The sequence below is a fragment of the Oryctolagus cuniculus genome, chromosome 7 (assembly GCF_964237555.1).
Source record: "Oryctolagus cuniculus chromosome 7, mOryCun1.1, whole genome shotgun sequence".
NCBI lineage: Eukaryota > Metazoa > Chordata > Mammalia > Lagomorpha > Leporidae > Oryctolagus > Oryctolagus cuniculus.
The window spans coordinates 46,179,233-46,197,620 of NC_091438.1; the positions used below are offsets into that span (position 1 = coordinate 46,179,233).

Here is an 18,388-nt window from a genome sequence, read left to right on the forward strand (position 1 = left end):
AAAGGCAGAGTTACAGAGAGCCAGAGGCAGAGAGAGGAGGTCTTCTATCTGCTGCTTCACTCCTCACATGGCCGCAATGGCCGGTGCTGTGCTGATCCAAAGCCAGGAGCCAGGAACTTCTTTCCAGTCTCCCATGTGGGTGCAGGGGCCCAAGGACTTGGGCCATTCTCTACTGCTTTCCCAGGCCACGGCAGAGAGCTGGATCGGAAGGAAGTGGAGCAGCTCGGACTCGAAGTGGCACCCAGATGCCTTACCCTCTATGCCACAGGATCAGCCCCTGGCTTGGAAATTTAAAGCAGGTTCTTGGTGCACAGCACAAATTAGTTCTATATGGGGACAGTAGTTTGGGTTTTTTTTTTTTTTTTTTTATCTTTAATTGTCTCTGATGCAGTTTATGCAAAGCAATTATTGTTCTGTTAACTGAATACCACTCCGTAACTGCAAAAAAAATTCTGAATGCTTCTAAGTAAATACAATTTTTTAAATTAGTATTGTTGTCCTCTTCAAAGAAAGAAAGAAAGATGGAAAGAAAGAATGAACGAACTGGGTCTGCTCAGCCAGTGTGCAGCAAGGCATTTTGCGGCCCTGGAATGGTAGAAGAAAGTAGCAGTTTATTTGCCACGCGCAGAGTGAGGACTCAAGTGGCTGGCCTCAATTCCTGGGCTCCCGGAGGGATTAAAGGTGGCGAACCCTACAAAGTGGGGGCCGAGTTTGTCTGCGGGCCTCTGGATTGTCCCCAGTGCTCACGGCCCTCCATTTCTTTGCTAACGGCAGAAGTGGGCTCTGGTCTGCCTGGGGTCTAGGATTAGACTGTGTAGTGCTTTGTCTGATCAGCCCCCGTCCAGGCCTGTGAAGCTCTCAGGATAGAGGCTGGCACTGAGGTGTTAACTCCAGGACTGATCTGAGTCTTTGTGATTCAGGATCTTGGCTCTGGCTTTGCCTTTGCACCACTCCCTTCATTTAATGAGTTAATCTTTAGCAAGGAATCATTTTGCAATCATCAAAGGGAAAGCAGAGGAACTGCAAGCTGAGGGAGGGACACTGGGGCCTGTTAAAGTCCACAGCGTAGACACTAGAGGTAGGGGCCGTATGGTCCATCCAGGCCTCGCAGGCTTTGTCTGCTTCTCTAGCCTGTCCAGCCTCATCTCCGACCACCTTTTCCTCCGAACAGATGCCCAACCCCCAGAGAGACCGTCCAGCAGGTCCTTGAGCTTCCCAAACAACCCCATGCTGTCCTTTGGCACAGAGAATCACTCCCGGACACCTGGCACCTGTAGTGTCCCCCTTGCCTCATTGGCTGGGCCAAGACCTGCTTGGCCCTCGAGATTTAGCTCCGACTTCACCTGCTCAAGGGTTTAGTCCACCACACGGGCACAGTTTCATTATTCATCTATTGTAGCGTTTCTTTTTCTGGGTTCTTTGGGCATTTGGATTAGCCTCATTCCCAAATGGATTTGGACAGCCATAAAAGAAGGGTCGCCCCCAGTAATCCCATCACCATGGAAGTGGATTTGTTTCTTCTGTCACATGTTGGTTACTTAAAATCTATTTTGTACATGGCATAGCACACCAAGGCAAAAATAAGCTTTCTTCTGTATTTAAAAGATTTATTTTATTTATTTGAAAGGCAAAGTGACAGAGGGAAGTGTGGAGAGACAAAGAGATCTTCCATTCATTGGTTCATTCCCCCAAATGGCCATGACAGCCAGGGCTGGGCCAGATCAAAACCAGGAGCCTGAAACTCCTTCCAGGTCTCAAGTATGGGTGGCAAGTGCTCAAGTACTTGAGCCACCTTCCACTGCCTTCCCAGGCGCATTGACAGGAAGCCAGACTGGAAGCAGAGCAGCCAGAGCTGAGCCAGTGCTCTGGTTGCCGGCACTGCAGACTGCAGCTTACTCCACTGTGCTGCAACACCGGTCCTGAAAATACGCTTCCTTATGTCAGCATTCTGCAAGACACTGCTTATTCCATTCACGCCACCCCACTCATCATCAGAACCTTTCTGTTTCTGGCTTGTTTCACTCAACACGATGTCCTCCAGTTCCAACCATTTTGCTACAAATGATAGAATTTTATTCTTTTTTAGCTGAATATTATTCCATAGTGTATGGAAATAGGAGAGAGAGGAGGAAGAAGGGTGGGAGTGTGGATGAGAGGGAGGGTAGGGTGAGAAGAATCATTATGCTCCTAAATTTGTATCTATGAAATGCATGAAGTTTGTACCTTAAATAAAAGGTTTCTAGGTAATAAAAAGTAAATCAAAAATTTTTTAAAATTCCATTGTCTTTATACACATTTTCTTTATTCATTCATCTAGTGATGGCTACAGTAGGACTTTCTTAGGAATCTACAGCAACATCCGTGAAACCCTGCATTTGATGATGACATGAGAACATATAATTACCCCCGGGTATTTCAGCTATAAAGTGGGATAATAATGGTTACCTCTTCCGATTATCCCAATGATTAAGCAAAAAGAACTTTGAACTAGAGATAAAAATTTGGGAGTCATCAGCACACGCACCATGGGAACTGATGAAATAACCCAGAGGGCTGAGAGAGAAAAGATGAGCCCAGTCCTCCGCCCAGGTGTTTCCCCTGCTCATTGAGCAGCCATCGTGGCTGCCAGGCGCTGGGAAGGCAGAGGTAAGCCACGGAGACAGGGGAAAACTTGTAGTCTCCTGGGGGATACAGGCAGCACCCAAATGCAAACTGGGATCATTTTTTAAAAAGATTTATTTTACTTATTTGAAAGGTAGAGTTACAGAGTGAGAGAGAGAGAGGGAGCAACAGGGAGAGAGGAATTTCCATCTGCTGGCTCATTCCCCAAAAATGGCCTCAAAAGCCAGTGCTGGGTCAGAACAAAGCCAAGAGCCAGGAGCTTCTTCCGGGTCTCCCATGTGGGTGCTGGGGCCCAAGAACTTGGGCCATCTTCCACTGCTTTTCCAGCACATTAGCAGAGAGCTGGATCAGAAGTGGAGCAGCCAGGACTCAAACCAGCATTCCTATGGGCATCTCAGGTAGTGGCTTAACCTGCTATGCCACAAGGCCATCCCCTGAACTCTGATGATTTTATTAAAGGAAAATCCCAGCTATGATAGGAAAACTTAATGAGGCTCAAATTCAGAAGAAATGAAATCGTATGCAAAGCATGTCTGACACATAGTAAACACTTTGCTTGGAGTCTTCACTAAGAAAGTGGCAATTGGAGTTGGTACTGTGGCATAGCATCCTGCAGTGCCAGCATCCATATGAGCACTGTTTTAAGTCTTGGCTGCTCTACTTCCAATCCAGCTCCCTGCTAATGAGCCTGGGAAAGCAGTGAAGTATGGTCCTAGTGCTAGGGCCCCTGCGCCCATGTGGGAAACCCAGAAGCTCCTGGCTCCTGGTTTTGGCCTGACCCAGCCGCAGCCATTGTGACCTTTTGGAAAGTGAACCAGCGGATGGAAAATATATCTCTCCCCCCACCAAGTAAATAAGATAAATTTTAAACAAATAACAAGAAAAGAAAATGACATTAGGAAGCACATAAAACTCTAAATAGTGGATCAAAATTCTGATGGTGCAAATTAATTGCATCAACCTGAAACTTAGCCTGCAGTTCAAGTTTTGTTTTTGTTTTTGTTTTTTTTTTTTTTTAGATTTATTTATTTATTTACTTGAAAGGCAGAGTTTCAGAGAGAGAGGGGGAGAGAGAGAGAGAGAACTCTTCCATCTGCTGCTTCACTCCTCAGATGGCCACAACAGAGAAGGCTGGGCCAGGCTGCAGGCAGGAGCCAGGAGCTTCCTCTGGGTTATTTGGGTGGATGCAGGAGCCCAAGGACTCTGGACGTCCTCGGCTGCTCTAACAGGCACATTAGCAGGGAGCTGGATCAGAAGTGGAGCAGCCGAGACTCAAACCAGAGTTCATATAGGATGCTGGCACTGCAGACGGCAGCTTAACCCACTGCACCACAGCGCTGGCCTCTCAGCACCACTTTTCAGCCTCTTTTTCTCCCAGAACTCAAAAGGAAGATGTATGCTGCACCCATCCAGAATCACACTTTGGACGATGGCCCTGCTGACAAGAATTCAGCAAGGCGTCCTTCTGAAGGGAGAGCCCTGTGAGAGCAGAATCAAGAGAACGCCAGCAGGAGCTGCCCACGGGAGAGCATCCTGTTGCCATTCAGGTGCCATATCAATGTAAGTCCCGGGTTTAAATTTGAAGTCAGATGTGAAATGGTTAACAGAGGGATACGTGTGTGTGTGTGTGTGTGTGTGTATTGACACCATTTATTTGAACTGAAAGATGCAAACTTTTTCTAAGAGTCTGATTTGAGTGAGTGATTTTCCAGTAAGGGTTGGTTTTGCCAGTTAGTTCCCATGGCAAATACATTTTCCAAAACTTGAATGACCTAAATCTGCAAAATTATTTTTTAAAATATAAAGTACATATTCATTCTATAAGAAAGAAAATTATAAATTTTTCCACTATTTATATTTATTAAAAGAAAATTAGATATCAGCTTTAAGATACACGAGAGTACATAGTTCTTCAAAATTGAAGGTTACACAAGCATAAACAAAAAAAAACTGTGGAAACAACCAGTTTATATAGCAAATCCAAAATTTTTTCCTGCCTGGGTTTCAGGAGGATCTGCAGAATGAAGAAAGGTCAAGGGTGACTCCCAGATTTCTAACAGGGAAATACAAGTTTGAGATCTCTCCAAATTCGTGTATGTGCGTGGTGGGCAGCCACGGGAAGACTGGCAGCAGATGCCTGCCATTATGTTGTACTTCAGTTATACTTGACTGCGTTTTGCAGAGATTGGTATCTTATGGTAACATTGGAAAATTCAGAGGTTTGTGAGGTATTGAAACAGTTGTCAGGAACAAGAGTTGGGCCGGCGCCATGGCTCAATAGGCTAATCCTCCTCCTGCGGCGCTGGCACACCGGGTTCTAGTCCCGGTCAGGGCGCCGGATTCTGTCCTGGTTGCCCCTCTTCCAGGCCAGCTCTCTGCTGTGGCCAGGGAGTGCAGTGGAGGATGGCCCAAGTGCTTGGGCCCTGCACCCCATGGGAGACCAGGAGAAGCACCTGGCTCCTGGCTTCAGATCAGCGCGCCGTCTGCGGCGGCCATTGGAGGGTGAACCAACGGCAAAGGAAGACCTTTCTCTCTGTCTCTCTCTCACTGTCCACTCTGCCTGTCAAAAAAAATAAAAATTAAAAAAAAATTAAAAGAACAAGAGTTGTAGGGGCCGGCACCGTGGAGACAGTTAATCCTCCGCCTGCAGCGCCAGCATTCCATATGGGCGTTGGTTCTAGTCCCGGGTGCTCCTCTTCCAGTCCAGCTCTCTGCTATGACCTGGGAAAGCAGTAGAAGATGGCCCAAGTGCTTGGGCCCCTGCACCCACATGGGAGACCCGGAAGAAGCTCCTGGCTCCTGGCTTTGTATCAGCTCAGCTCGGCTATTGCAGCCATTTGAGGAGTGAACCAACAGAAGCAAGCCTTTCTGTCTCTTCCTCTCACTGTCTATAACTCTACCTCTCAAATAAATAAATAAAATATTTTTAAAATATTGAGTTGCTTATATTTGTGTTCATTTAGACTTTTTGCAAATTTTAACATGAATAGGCTTAAGTTCACAGTGGGGAAAAAAACTGTAAAGTAGGGCCAGCGCTGTGGCACAGTGGGTAAAGCTGCCGCCTGCAGTGCTGGCATCCCATATGGGTGCCAGTTTGAGTCCCAGCTGCTCCACTTCCAATCCAGCTCTCTGCTATGGCCTGGGAAAGCAGTGAAAGATGGCCCAAGTGCTTGGGCGTCTGCACCCATGTGGGAGATCTGAAAGAAGCTCCTGGCTCCTGGTTTCAGATCAGCACAGCTCCAGCCGTTGTGGCCAACTGGGAGTAAACCAGTGGATGGAGGATTTCTCTGTCTCTGCCTCTCCTTCTCTCTGTGTGCAACTCTGACTTTCAAACAAATATATAAATCTTTATATAAAAAAACTGTAATGTGAAAAGTTGCAAGGGAATTAGGCACTCAATCCAAGGTTAAAAATTAAAGGATATGCTTGGGCCAAGATGCAATAACAGGACTGGATTTTACCCTCTCACCTTAAAGAGCACTTTGTCCTACCACACACATACACACACACACACTCACTCATTCACAAAATATGCCAAATGGTTTTCTTTAAAATTTATTTTTAATGAACAAATAAAAGTTGTGTATATTAAATATGTACAACATGATGGTTTAAAATAGGTATTCATTGTAAAATGGCTAAATCAAGCCACTTAACAAATGCATTATGTTATACACTTACCTTTTTGGGGGTAAGAACCCTTAAAATCTGTTCTTTTAGCAATTTTCTTTTTTATTTTTTGGCAGGCAGAGTGGACAGTGAGAGAGAGAGAGAGAGAGAGAGAGAGAAAGGTCTTCCTTTTTCCGTTGGTTCACTCCCCAATGGCCGCTGCGGCTGGCGCACTGAGCCAATCCAAAGCCAAGAGCCAGATGCTTCCTCCTGGTCTCCCATGCGGATGCAGGTCCCAAGGACCTGGGCCATCCTCCACTGCACTCTCTGGCCACAGCAGAGAGCTGGACTGGAGAGGAGCAACCAGGACAGAACCGGCGCCCAGACCGGGACTAGAACCCGGTGTGCCAGCCCCGCATGCGGAGGATTAGCCTAGTGAGCTGTGGTGCTGGCCTCTTTTAGCAATTTTCAAGCACAGAATATGTTGTAACTGCAACTACCATGTTGAACACAATCTTATTCCTCCTACTAACCGAAAGTTTACGTTCTCTGACCAACATCTCTCCAATCCCAAGCCATGCCCCAGCCTCTGGTAACCACCATTCTACTCTCCACTTCTGCGAGTTTGGGCTTTGTGGGAGTCCACACGCGGCAGCACACCGTGTTTGCCTTTCCAAGCCTAGATTATTCTACTTAACATACTGTCTTCTGGTTTCATCCCGGTCGTTGCAAGCAAAAGCATGCCCATCTTTCTTGAGGCTGAGTAGTATTCCACTGGGTCTGTTTTTCCACATTCTCTTCACCTGTTCATTCATTAATCAACCCTTGGGTTGATTCCATATCTTATGAAACAGCAATGCTCAAGCTGATGAACACCCGGCTGTGAAGGACAGTGATCCCGTGACCCCTGAGAGTACGAGAGCAAATGAGGACACGATCCTACGCTTACCTTAAAAGGGTCCAGGCTGGGCACAGAACAGGATGCAGGGAGCTGCAGAAGTGCCGCTGAGTTTGGGGTGACCCGCATGCTAGTGTTTGCAAGACGGAGCCTGGAGAGGAGAGGCCTACACAGAGGCAGGACTCTGGAGGTCTGCAGAGGGCATTCACAGAGTGCAGATCGCGCACGTGTGCAAGGAACCTGCCGCTGCTCAGGAAAGAACTGCTGGAGAGAACAGTGCCTGGAGTCGCTGGCTGAGAATAGAGCCCGTTTCCAACAGGACCGGGACGGGAACCCCGCGTGAGTTGCAGGGCAGCAGGGACGGTACTCAAGAAGGTCCCTGCTCGGTTGTGAGAAATAATTAGCCCTAGCCCAGCAGTTCTCAACCACGACTGATTCTGCTCCGCTGCCCCAGGCGGCATTTGGCTAGGTTTGGGGATATTTTTGATTTTCAGGACCAGCAGGTGCTACCAGCTTCTGGTGGGGGAAGGCGGGGATGCTGCTACACATCTCACAGTGCATAGGACAGCCCACCACGAAGGATTACCTCGTCCAAAATGTCCGTAGAGTGAGGCTGAGAAACCCTCCCTTGGGCTAATCATTGCTCTAGTGTTTCCTAATAAATCTTTAAAGCGCAAGACTCGGGCCACTGGCTCCAGGACTGGCTGGCCCAGCTGTCCTCCTTGAGGCCCCAGCTCACCTCCCAGCACTCCCTGAGCCCCTTGCCCTGGCGAGGCCTGGTCCCTGCTGCATGACAGGCTGGTGGTGTCCGGAGCTCGAGTTCAGCCAGGGCCGTCGCTAGGAGGAAGTTCCACCTCAAGCAGACGTGGCCCTCCAGAACTCAAGAAGTGGACAGCCACCGCTGCCTTGGAAGCGAGCAGGAGGACCAGGTGCTGTTGCTACCACTCCACTGGCAATTAAACAGCTTCAACTTTGGTGCTATGGATATGCATGGGAGCGAGGACCCAGCTTGATGACTTGGCTCCAGTGGACTGAGGGAGGTATCCAAGAAGAGAGCTCGTGTCAGGGAGACTTCTCGGATCACTCGGATGACTCCACCTCCTGCAGACCCTCCTTTCCTGGCTGTGACTGAGCAAGCTGCCACATTGGAGAGGCTCCCGTGGGAACCGAGGGTGGTCTCCAGCCGTCTCCAGCCCAACCCACCACCAGCAAGGAACTGGGGCCCTCGGCCGATCGGTCTTGGTGAACTGAATCCTGCCAACAGCTACCTAGGGAACATGGACCCTGTCCTTCCCCAGGCAACACTTCACGTGGGACTCTGCCCCTGCCGACACTTGATCACAGCTTTGTGAGACCCTGAAGCAGAGAAACTAGGGAGACCTTGCCGATGGAAAATTCTCTCCCTGCCCCCCTCTCTCTGTAGCTCTGACTTTCAAATAAATATTTTTTTTTTTTGACAGGCAGAGTGGACAGTGAGAGAGAGAGACAGAGAGAAAGGTCTTCCTTTGCCGTTGGTTCACCCTCCAATGGCCGCTGCGGCTGGCGCACCGCACTGATCCGATGGCAGGAGCCAGGTACTTATCCTGATCTCCCATGGGGTGCAGGGCCCAAGCACTTGGGCCATCCTCCACTGCACTCCCTGGCCACAGCAAAGAGCTGGCCTGGAAGAGGGGCAACTGGGACAGAATCCGGCACCCTGACCGGGACTAGAACCTGGTGTGCTGGCGCCGCAAGGCGGAGGATTAGCCTAGTGAGCTGCAGCGCCAGCCTCAAATAAATCTTAAAAGGAGGAGGAGGAGAAGGAGGAGGAGGAGGAGGACCGTGGTGATTGTTTCCAGGTTTTTCAGGAAAAACTACCTCTACTGCTCTCTAGGAAACTCGGCTCATTTTTGGATGCCAGGCTGTATAAGTGGCATTGCCTTCCCCTTAGACCCTTATTTTAAAGATTTTATTCAATTATCTGAGAGGTAGAGTTATAGACAGAGAGGGAGAGACAGAGAGAGAGGTCTTCCATCCACTGGTTCATTCCCCAAATGGCTGCAAAGGTTGGAGCTGGTCTGATCCGAAACCAGGAGCCAGGAGCTTCTTCTGGGTCTCCCATGTGGGTGCAGGGCCCAAGTTCTTAGGCCATCTTCTACTGATTTCCCAGGCCATAGCAGAGAGCTGGATTGGAAGTGGAGCAGCTGGGACTCGAACCAGCACTGACATGGGATGCCAGCGCCACAGGCAGAGGCCTAGCCCAGTAGGCCACAGCGCTGGCCACCAGATCCTTATTTTAAGGGTGGGCAGCTACACAAAATGTGAATTACGTGGGGCTGGCACTGTGGCATAGTGGGTAAAGCCACACCTGACAATAGCCCAGGAGGTAATGCTTTAGTGCTCAAAGAAGAGCCCAGGTACATTTTTGCCAAAATGGCATCAAAGTCCCGTGCAGCACCCAGATCAGTCTCAAGGAAGTGGTGCCTGGGTCAGACCGGGAAAGAGAGCAACAAGAAAGGGTGATGACACAAGGACGGCGAAGCTTAAACCTGTGCCCTCCCACCCAGGGCACTCCTTCCCCCTCGAGCTCCGCCTGCTTGCCCATTCAGTCAAAGGCCTCTTCTCTTTACTCAGCTTTGTTTTACCCTGGGAGGTGGGTGTCTGCCTGGTCAGTGTTCCTGTCACTGCAGAGCATCGCCAACCAATCTGTCTTGTGCTTGTAAAATGTTTATTTTCATCTACTTGAAAGGCAGAGAGAGAGAGAGAGAGAGAGGTATTCCATTCTCTGGTTCACTTTCCAAATGCCTTCAACATCCAGGGCTGGACCAGGCTAAAACCAGGAGCCAGAACTGAACCCAGGTCTCCCACATGGGTGGCAGAGACCTATGTACTTGAGCCATCATCTGCTGCTTCCCAGGGAGCATTAGCAGGAAGCTGGAGCAGAAGCAGAGGAGCCAGGACTCAAACTGGTGCTCCATATGGGATACGGATGTCTAAGCAGCTAACCCACTGCACCACCATCAGTGCTAGCCCACTGCACCACCATCAGTGCCCACCTCCAAAGCATCCTGAAAAAATAGCTAGGGAGGGGGACAACTTCCTCAAGGTGACTTTCCACTAAGAAAATTTCAGTGGGAGGGTCGAATCATGCTGCATCAACACATTACCATTCCTCAAATGACATATTCTTTTTTTTATTTGACAGATAGAGTTAGTGAGAGAGAGAGACAGAGAGAAAGGTCTTCCTTCCGTTGGTTCACCCCCCCAAATGGCCGCTGCGGCCGGAGCTACGCTGATCTGAAGCCAGGAGCCAGGTGCTTCCTCCTGGTCTCCCACAAGTACTTGGGCCATCCTCCACTGCCTTCCCAGGCCACAGCAGAGAGCTGGACTGGAAGAGGAGCAACCGGGACTAGAACTGGCGCCCATATGGGATGCCAGCGCCGAAGGCAGAGGATTAACCAAGTGAGCCAGGTGGAGGATTAACCAAGTGAGCCAGGTGGAGGATTAACCAAGTGAGCTACGGCGCCGGCCCCATGACATATTCTTAAGAGGCATCTACCCTGACCCTAGACCCTGCCACAACCAGCCTGATGTTCACAGCAATACCCCCCAAAGACTCGTACTCAAAGTTCGCCTTCCTCTGATCCTCTGGTCACTGAAAACATTCTCTATATAACGACTAAGCCAAGCCACTATATTGCAAAAATCATACCTGTATTTGCCCCCTTTTTCACTCATCGAAGACCTGTCTTCCTTACTGCTCATAGGATATGAAATTGTCAGTGAGGAGGGGGTGTGGGCTGCATACAATGTCATTGATAAGAGGAGGTAGGAAGGGGGGCATCTCCAACTTCGTCAGGGAAGGAGGGGGCTTTTGAAGGCAGGTGATATCCACTCCTGGACGAGGGCTCAGGGAATTTGTCACCCTTTAAAAGCCAAGAGAGGGGCCGGCTCTGCGACACAGTGGGTTAGCCACTCCACCTGTGGTGCTGGGAGTGAGGAGCAGAAAGGCTGTCTATCGCCCGTAATTCTTGGCATGTCCTGAATGAGCCTATCACTCGTGTCAGAGGGCGCATGTCCTAGGGCCCATAACCACAAGTGAGGTGGAAGAGAGGACGATCCAGGCCAGTGCCAGAGATGCCTTGTTCTCACCTTTCCTCCATGACAAGCTTTAGTGCTCTCCCAGCAGGCTGGGGGCAGGGAATCTGGACTTGACGGAGCTATGGGCTTTGGTGGCAGACTCATCCACGTGTGAGGGTGAAAGAAAGCCTGCTAAGGAATTGATCTGTTGAGTGAGGGAATGCAGAGGGGACCTGGGGGTGGCTCGGGCACAGGAGCTGTTAAGAGGCTTCTTGCAGGGATTGCTGCAAGGGCAGAGTTCACAGTGAATGATGAATCAGTCCCAAACACTGGGGAAGGCGCAGGGGACACAGAGGTGTGGCATCTTCTAGGGATTCCAGGACAGCCGTCACCTGACCTTAGCTGCTGCTCTGCTCACATCTCATCGGTGGGCTCTGCATGGAACAGATGATGAAAGCAGACGGTGTCCTAAGGCCAACCCCGGGGCTGCAGGAGACAAGAGGAAAAAGCTCTAGCCAGGACCAGACAAGGACAGGAGGGTCAGCTGACCTAGTGGGAGAGGGGCCACCCAAAGCCTGCCACCTCTTTCACATTGTCCACACACAGGGCTTGACGACACGCCCTGTGTCCTCTTCCCAAGGCCTTCATTCTCAATCCTATTCTCACTGCCACCCTCCCATGACTATGGCAGGCTGTACTATTCCCTGGAATGCATAGAGCATGCCTAAAAATGGACCAGGAAAGAAAAGACTAGCCACCTTTTCAGAATAAAAAGCAGCTTCCTGGGGCCAGCACTGTGGCACAGTGGGTTAAGCCACTGCTTGCGATGCTGGCAACCGGTATCGGAGTGCCGGTTCACATCCCAGCCCTGCTGCCAATCCAGATTCCTGCTAATGTGCCTGGGAGGTGGTGGAAGATAACCCAAGTACTTGAGTCCCTGCCACCCACAGGGAGGCCCAGATGAAGTTCCTGGCTCCTGGCTTTGGCTTGGCCCAGTGTCAGCCATGGCAGCCATATGGGGAGTAAATCAGCAGATGGGAGAGTCTCTCTCTCTCTCTCTCTCCCTGCCTTTCAAATAGACAGATAAATCTTTTAAAACAAAAGGATAATAGCAGCCGCCTTCCCTCTTTTGCTTTTCTATAGCAAATTCTTCAACTTGGGAAACCAAGAAAGCTGATTGTATGTAATAAAAGTAGAAGCATAGGGATAATTCAGGTGATCCTTTATGGGGGACCTTTGGATATTAAACGCTGAAAGACCTGGGAACCAGTACACAAGGTCAAGGGGTCAATGCTATTAACAAGGTCAGGTCTGCAGTTGTGTTGTTGTGGTTAAGCTACTGCTTGCACTGCCGGCATCTCATCAGAGCACCAAGTCGAGTGTTGGCTGCTCCTCTTCCAATCCAGCTCCCTGAGAGGATGGTCCCAAGTATCTGAGTCCCTGTCATCCATGTGGAAGACCAGGGCTTTCGCCTGGCCAGCCATTTGGAGGGTGAACCCACATACAGAAGATCTCTCTCTGTCTCCTCTCTCTCTCCCTCTCTCTGTTGCTTTCCCTTTCAAATAAATATTAACAAGGTTGATATATGTGTATGGCTTCATTTCTTCTTTTTTAAGGAAAATGTACTTTATTTTTTTTAAAAAAAAGCTTTATTTTTAAAGATTTATTTATTTATTTGGAAGGCAGAGATAGAGAGAAAGAGATAGAAGGAGATCTTTTATCCACTGGTTCACTCCCCAAATAGACACAATGCCTGGGGCTGGGCCAAGTTGAAGCCAGGAGCCAGGAGCTTCTTCTGGGTCTCCCATGTGGGTGCCCAAGCCCTCGGGCCATCTTCCACTTCTTTCCCAGGCCACAGCAGAGAGCTGGATTGGAAGTGGAGCAGTCAGGACTTGAACCGGCACCCATATGGGATGCCAGCAGTGCAGGGGGAGGAGTAACCTGCTATGCCACAGCGCTGGCCCCGGCTTCATTTCTAAAGTACCTTCCCATCTGCTTTCCCAGGTGATGCTCAAAACCACCGTGTGCGGCACAGAGCAGAAGGTTTCCTGGAAGAGGAATCATGGCCCTCAGGAAGTCAAAGTGGATGCACAGAGCTGGGAGAGAGAAGTTCCAGTGGCAAGCCAACCAGCAGTCCTTCCTGGACGGCTCACATGGGACCTGCTGGGCAGCACCCACTCATTTCCACGTGTGGGTAGAACAAGGACTCTGAGATGTGTCCCAGGTCTCACTGCACACAGCAGCGCCTCTCTGAGGTCTGGACCTGGCACCTATTGCAAGGGATTGGAAGGCTCATTCAGATCAAACAGGTGGAACCTTACTTTTAACTATCATACCTTTTCTTCTTCTCAGGACTCTGCCCTGACCCTGAGAACCAAAAGGAAAGAATGAGGGGCTGGGACTCACTCCTCTCTTTCTCATGTCTAAGAAGCTCAGACATTCATTTATTGGCCAAGAATCGTAAGACTCTCCATTTCAATTTTTTTTTTTTTTTTTTTGATAGGCAGAGTGGACAGTGAGAGAGAGAGACAGAGAGAAATGTCTTCCTTTGCCGTTGGTTCACCCTCCAATGGCCGCTGCGGCTGGCGCACCGCACTGATCCGATGGCAGGAGCCAGGTACTTATCCTGGTCTCCCATGGGGTGCAGGGCCCAAGCACTTGGGCCATCCTCCACTGCACTCCCTGGCCACAGCAAAGAGCTGGCCTGGAAGAGGGGCAACTGGGACAGAATCCGGCACCCTGACCGGGACTAGAACCCAGTGTGCTGGCGCCGCAAGGCGGAGGATTAGCCTAGTGAGCCGCGGCACCAGCTCCCTTTTTATTAATTTCTAAATGGGATCCAGTGCTTCCGATTTTCCTTCTTTGAAAGACTCAGAGGATCTTGTCTGTGGGATCCACATCTGACGTTCTCAGCAGTTCTCTGCTCAAGGAAGGCGTGGAATCCGAGACCAGCAGTTGTGTCGGGGGGGGGGGGGGTGGGGGTGGGGGGGGGTGGGACAGAGCTCAGGGTGCAGCAGCCGCTCAAGGCTCAGCACTGCTCTCCCCACGAGCCTGCAGGAAGGAAGCCCGGGCTGAGGAACACCTACCATGGGGGCGTGGCTCTCGATGAAAGGTCAGGGGAGGGCTCTTCAGAGAACTCAAACTCTCAGCCAATCCAGGAGCAGGGAGTCACTGGGTTTGGGATTTTAGCTTCCACCACAGCAGATGGCTAGTCAGGGAGTCTCAAGGGCAAACTCTTGTTCCCTGGGAACTCCTAACTTTCCCCGCCTCTTCCTTTATCCTCTCCTCGTACGTCTCCGCCTGGCTTCAGAGGCAACCACCCTCATGGAGGCATATAGGAATGGATGCGGGAAACAGTAGCAACAGACCTTCCGTGAGGGTTCACCCTCAGTTCCTCACCATTAGGATGTCTTCATCCATTTATTTATTTATTTTTAAGAGATTTGGTTATCTATTTGAAAGACAGAGTTACAGAGAGAGAGAGGGAGAGTGAGGGAGAGATGGGGAGAGAGTTTTCTTAAAGTATTAGTTACATACATTTAATTTATACTTATTATAGTTCTGTGAGTGTTCAGTAATGAATCATTAGCTTCACTCCCCAAAAGGCCACAGCGACCAGGGCTGTGCCAGGCAGAAGCCAGGAGCCAGGAGCCAGGACTTTCTTCTGGGTCTCCCACACGGCCATCTTCCGCTGCTTTCCCAGGCACATTAGCAGAGAGCTAGATCGGAAGTGGAGCTGCTGGGACTTGAACTGGTGTCCATATGGGATGCTGACGCTGCAAGCCACAGCTTAAGCCACTGTACCACAGCACCAGTCCCAGAATGTCTATTTTTTCAGAGGTTTGGTCTAAGTGGCTTCAGCACCAGGTAGCACAGGTACATTAAGAAAGGTGCTTGGTGTCACCAGCTAAGAAAGTTGAGCCAAAGCTTGGATATTTCATAGCTCTTCAGAAAACAGAGAATGTTCTCCATTGTCTGAATCACGCAGCTGCTGAGTTCTGAGGGTGCACTCTCAGGTCTATAGCTCCGGGCTGCAGCAGAGAGCATGGAAAAGCCCCAGGTGCCTGAGGGCAGGGCAGAGGACAAGCGAGGAGGGTGTGCCCACGGTCCTGCTGGCCACTCCGTCCTCAGCCCCACCCTGTGCTCATGTTGTACATTTGCCTTTCTGAAACCTTCTGTTTGTTCCGGTTTCCTTTACTGTTTGGAGAGCTTGGCTTACACAGCTGTGAAATTCTGGAATACAGCCTGGAATGCTTGCCTGTTCCTAGACATTAACACTGTGTCCTTACAACCATCTTATTTGCAGAATGTTTCTTGCCTTATACTAACATAGATAGAAAACTTACAGTGCTTTTTTATTATTTATTTATTTGACAAGATAGAGTTAGACAGTGAGAAAGAGACAGAGAGAAAGGTCTTCCTTCTGTTGGTTCGCTCCCCAAATGGCTGCTACGGCCAGAACTACGCCGATCCAAAGCCAGGAGCCAGGTGCTTCTCCTGGTCTCCCATGCGGGTGCAGGGCCCAAGCACTTGGGCCATCCTCCCCTGCACTCCCGGGCCACAGCAGAGAGCTAGACTGGAAGAGGAGCAACTGGGACTAGAACCCAGCGCCCATATGGGATGCCGGCGCCGCTAACCAAGTGAGCCACAGCCCCGGCCCTTATAGTGCTTTTACACTTATGCATAGTTTTGTGAACGCTGAACAGCAATTTTGTTTCAGTCATCCTTAACTGTCAGAGATGCTGATGTAATTAAAATGAATGATTCATTACTGAACATTCACAAAACTAGAGTAAGTATAAATTAATGTATGTAATTAATACTTTAAGAAAACTTGGTGTTCTATACTTATTTTTCTCTATTAAAGCTAGAGTTTTCTAATGTTATTTTTATTTATTTGAAAGGCAGAGTGCCAGAGAGGGGAGAGAGGGAGAGAGAAAAAGGTGAAAGAAAGAGCCCATGCATTTTCTGGTTCAGACCCTAATGCCTGTGATAGCCAGGCCAAAGCCAGGGGCCCGGAACTACATCCAGGCCTCCTCCATGGGCAGCAGGAACTTAACCACTGGAGCCATCACTTGCTGTCTTCCAGCATCACATTAGCAGGAGCCTGGATCAGAAACTGAACAGCCAGGATTTGAACCAAGCACTCAGTACAGAAGGTGGGTGTCCCAGGGGTGGCTTAACCTGCTGTGCCACAACATTCACCCATGTGTTTATTATTCTAAAGTTAGTGAACCTTCTGCAAGACTGGTGAGACATTCTCTATGGCTAAATAAAAGCCATAGTGTCTTTGGAATAGTCAGAGAGGAAGCAGAAATCCCTTGGTGAGCCTTCCAGACTTGCTGGCAGGGAGAAGCTGCCACACAGACCCTACGACTAGAACTGAAAATGAAACAATTCTCTGGGCTTTTCAATAACCTTGGCCTTGACTTGGATATTTCAACAGACCTGCACAGTGTCCAACCACCCTAGTTTGCATCAGTTTCCAACCACCTGACTCATTCAAACATGCTTCTCTTTGGAGACACTGAGCTGCACAGCCTCCCTCCCTTTCCTTGTAAAGCCTCAGTCCTACTTTCCAGAGCAGAACAAACACTCGGTTTTTCTTTTTCTTTCCTTTTTTTTTTTAAGCAGTAAGCATTCTAGCAAAGTTTAATGAAGATACATAATGAAGAGAGTACAACTGACAGACCAAGCGGGCATCTCAGAGAACTGAGAGCCCAGTCTGCAGCAGACTGAAATTGTTATGGATGTTGGGTGTGGGCTCTCTTTCTCCTCCCCCTACACCCTTTCTGGAATATTGCTGAGTGGAGAGTTTTCTGGAATCCCCCCCAGGACTTCACAGTAGCTCCATGAAGGGCAGACAAGAGTCCCCTGAGCTACCCCAGGGAGAAGGCTGCAATCCACCTAACCAGGTTATTGAACAATGTGAGATTTTGATTCACAAATGCTGATTTGCTTCCAAGGCTTGTTCCTTATTCTGTCACACAGAAATTCCCATTTTTCTTCTACCCCTTGCACACACATAAGCTCATGTCTACCCATTAACCTTAACATTTCCCCCTCAAGAGTCATCACCCATAATCTTATGGGGGTAGCATGGATGAAGGTCCATCTGTATTGTCTTCAAGCTGACATATGGGTGTAGAGCTGCTTATAGGTAGTCTTCTTTTGACATCTGTCCTGTGGTGTTCAGAGGTGGCCTGGGAAATTGTTTTGCACGGTCCTGAAGGTGGGGCATACCATCTGAAGGGATAGGCCAGAAGTTTGGCAACTTATACTCTGTTAGAGACAAAACAGACAAGAGCATTAAAGGCACATGGTCCAAAGAGATGCAATAAGAGTGTGGAAGCTATTGGACCGAGAAGTGGCAATAGCCAGGATTTCCATGACCAGATGTTAGGCCAAAAATTTCAGCATTGTTCATCTGGGTTCTGGAGTTGTCTGGCCTTACCCAAGAAATGGCACCTGTCCAGTTTGATTGATTTTAAAAAAAGACATTTTTAGAGCATGACATGATGCCCCCTTGGGCATCGGTTAGTATCTCTAATTGCCCACATGTTTTGAAGGAGTGGATTTAACAACCCTGGTGCAGGGGTCCTAGGTCCTAGTCATGACAGCCTTTCACTGGATGAAGGCTGTGTTCTGTTTTCTCTCCAGGGAGGAGACCCTCCCCTGGCTTGCTCTTGAGAGCCAAATACAAACTTTGCTATGTTCCTGTACTAAGAGATCCATAACCCTTTAGTCGGAGCTGTCTTAAGGTTGTAGGAACAGGAATTGCTATATGGATTGTGTTCTTTCTGGGGCCCAGTTTCTGTTCCCCAGAGATGAGGATGAGCCCCAGACAGTTCATTTCCTGAAAAACTGGTTGCGCTTTTTCTGGGACACCCAGTAGCCATGCTTTGCTAGAAGTTAGGAGTCAAATGTCAAATGTCCAAAAATGGAGTCTCAGGTGGGGAAACAGACTAACAAACCATCCATATTTTAGAGTATCTCTCCACCCCCTCAAGAGATTGGTCCTGGGGCCGGTGCTGTGGTGCAGCGGGTTAACACCCTAGCCTGAAGCGCCAGCAACCCATATGGGAGCCCGTTCTAGTCCCAAACATGATGAAACAGAGGCTCCAGCGACTGGGTCTGCACGAGATGTCAATAAACGGTGGAGGAGGGGGATTTGATCTCAGGTCTGACAGCAAAGCTAGT

General features: G+C 49.3%; 1 long non-coding RNA gene across 1 annotated transcript; it reads left to right on the top strand.

Moving 5' to 3' along the window:
* The first annotated feature begins 2,562 nt into the window (after positions 1-2,562).
* LOC108177674 (uncharacterized) lies at positions 2,563-14,134 on the top strand. Its single transcript, XR_001794437.3, has 3 exons — positions 2,563-2,646; positions 4,001-4,182; positions 13,193-14,134. It is a non-coding gene; the product is annotated as an uncharacterized lncRNA (long non-coding RNA).
* Positions 14,135-18,388: the final 4,254 nt, after the last annotated feature.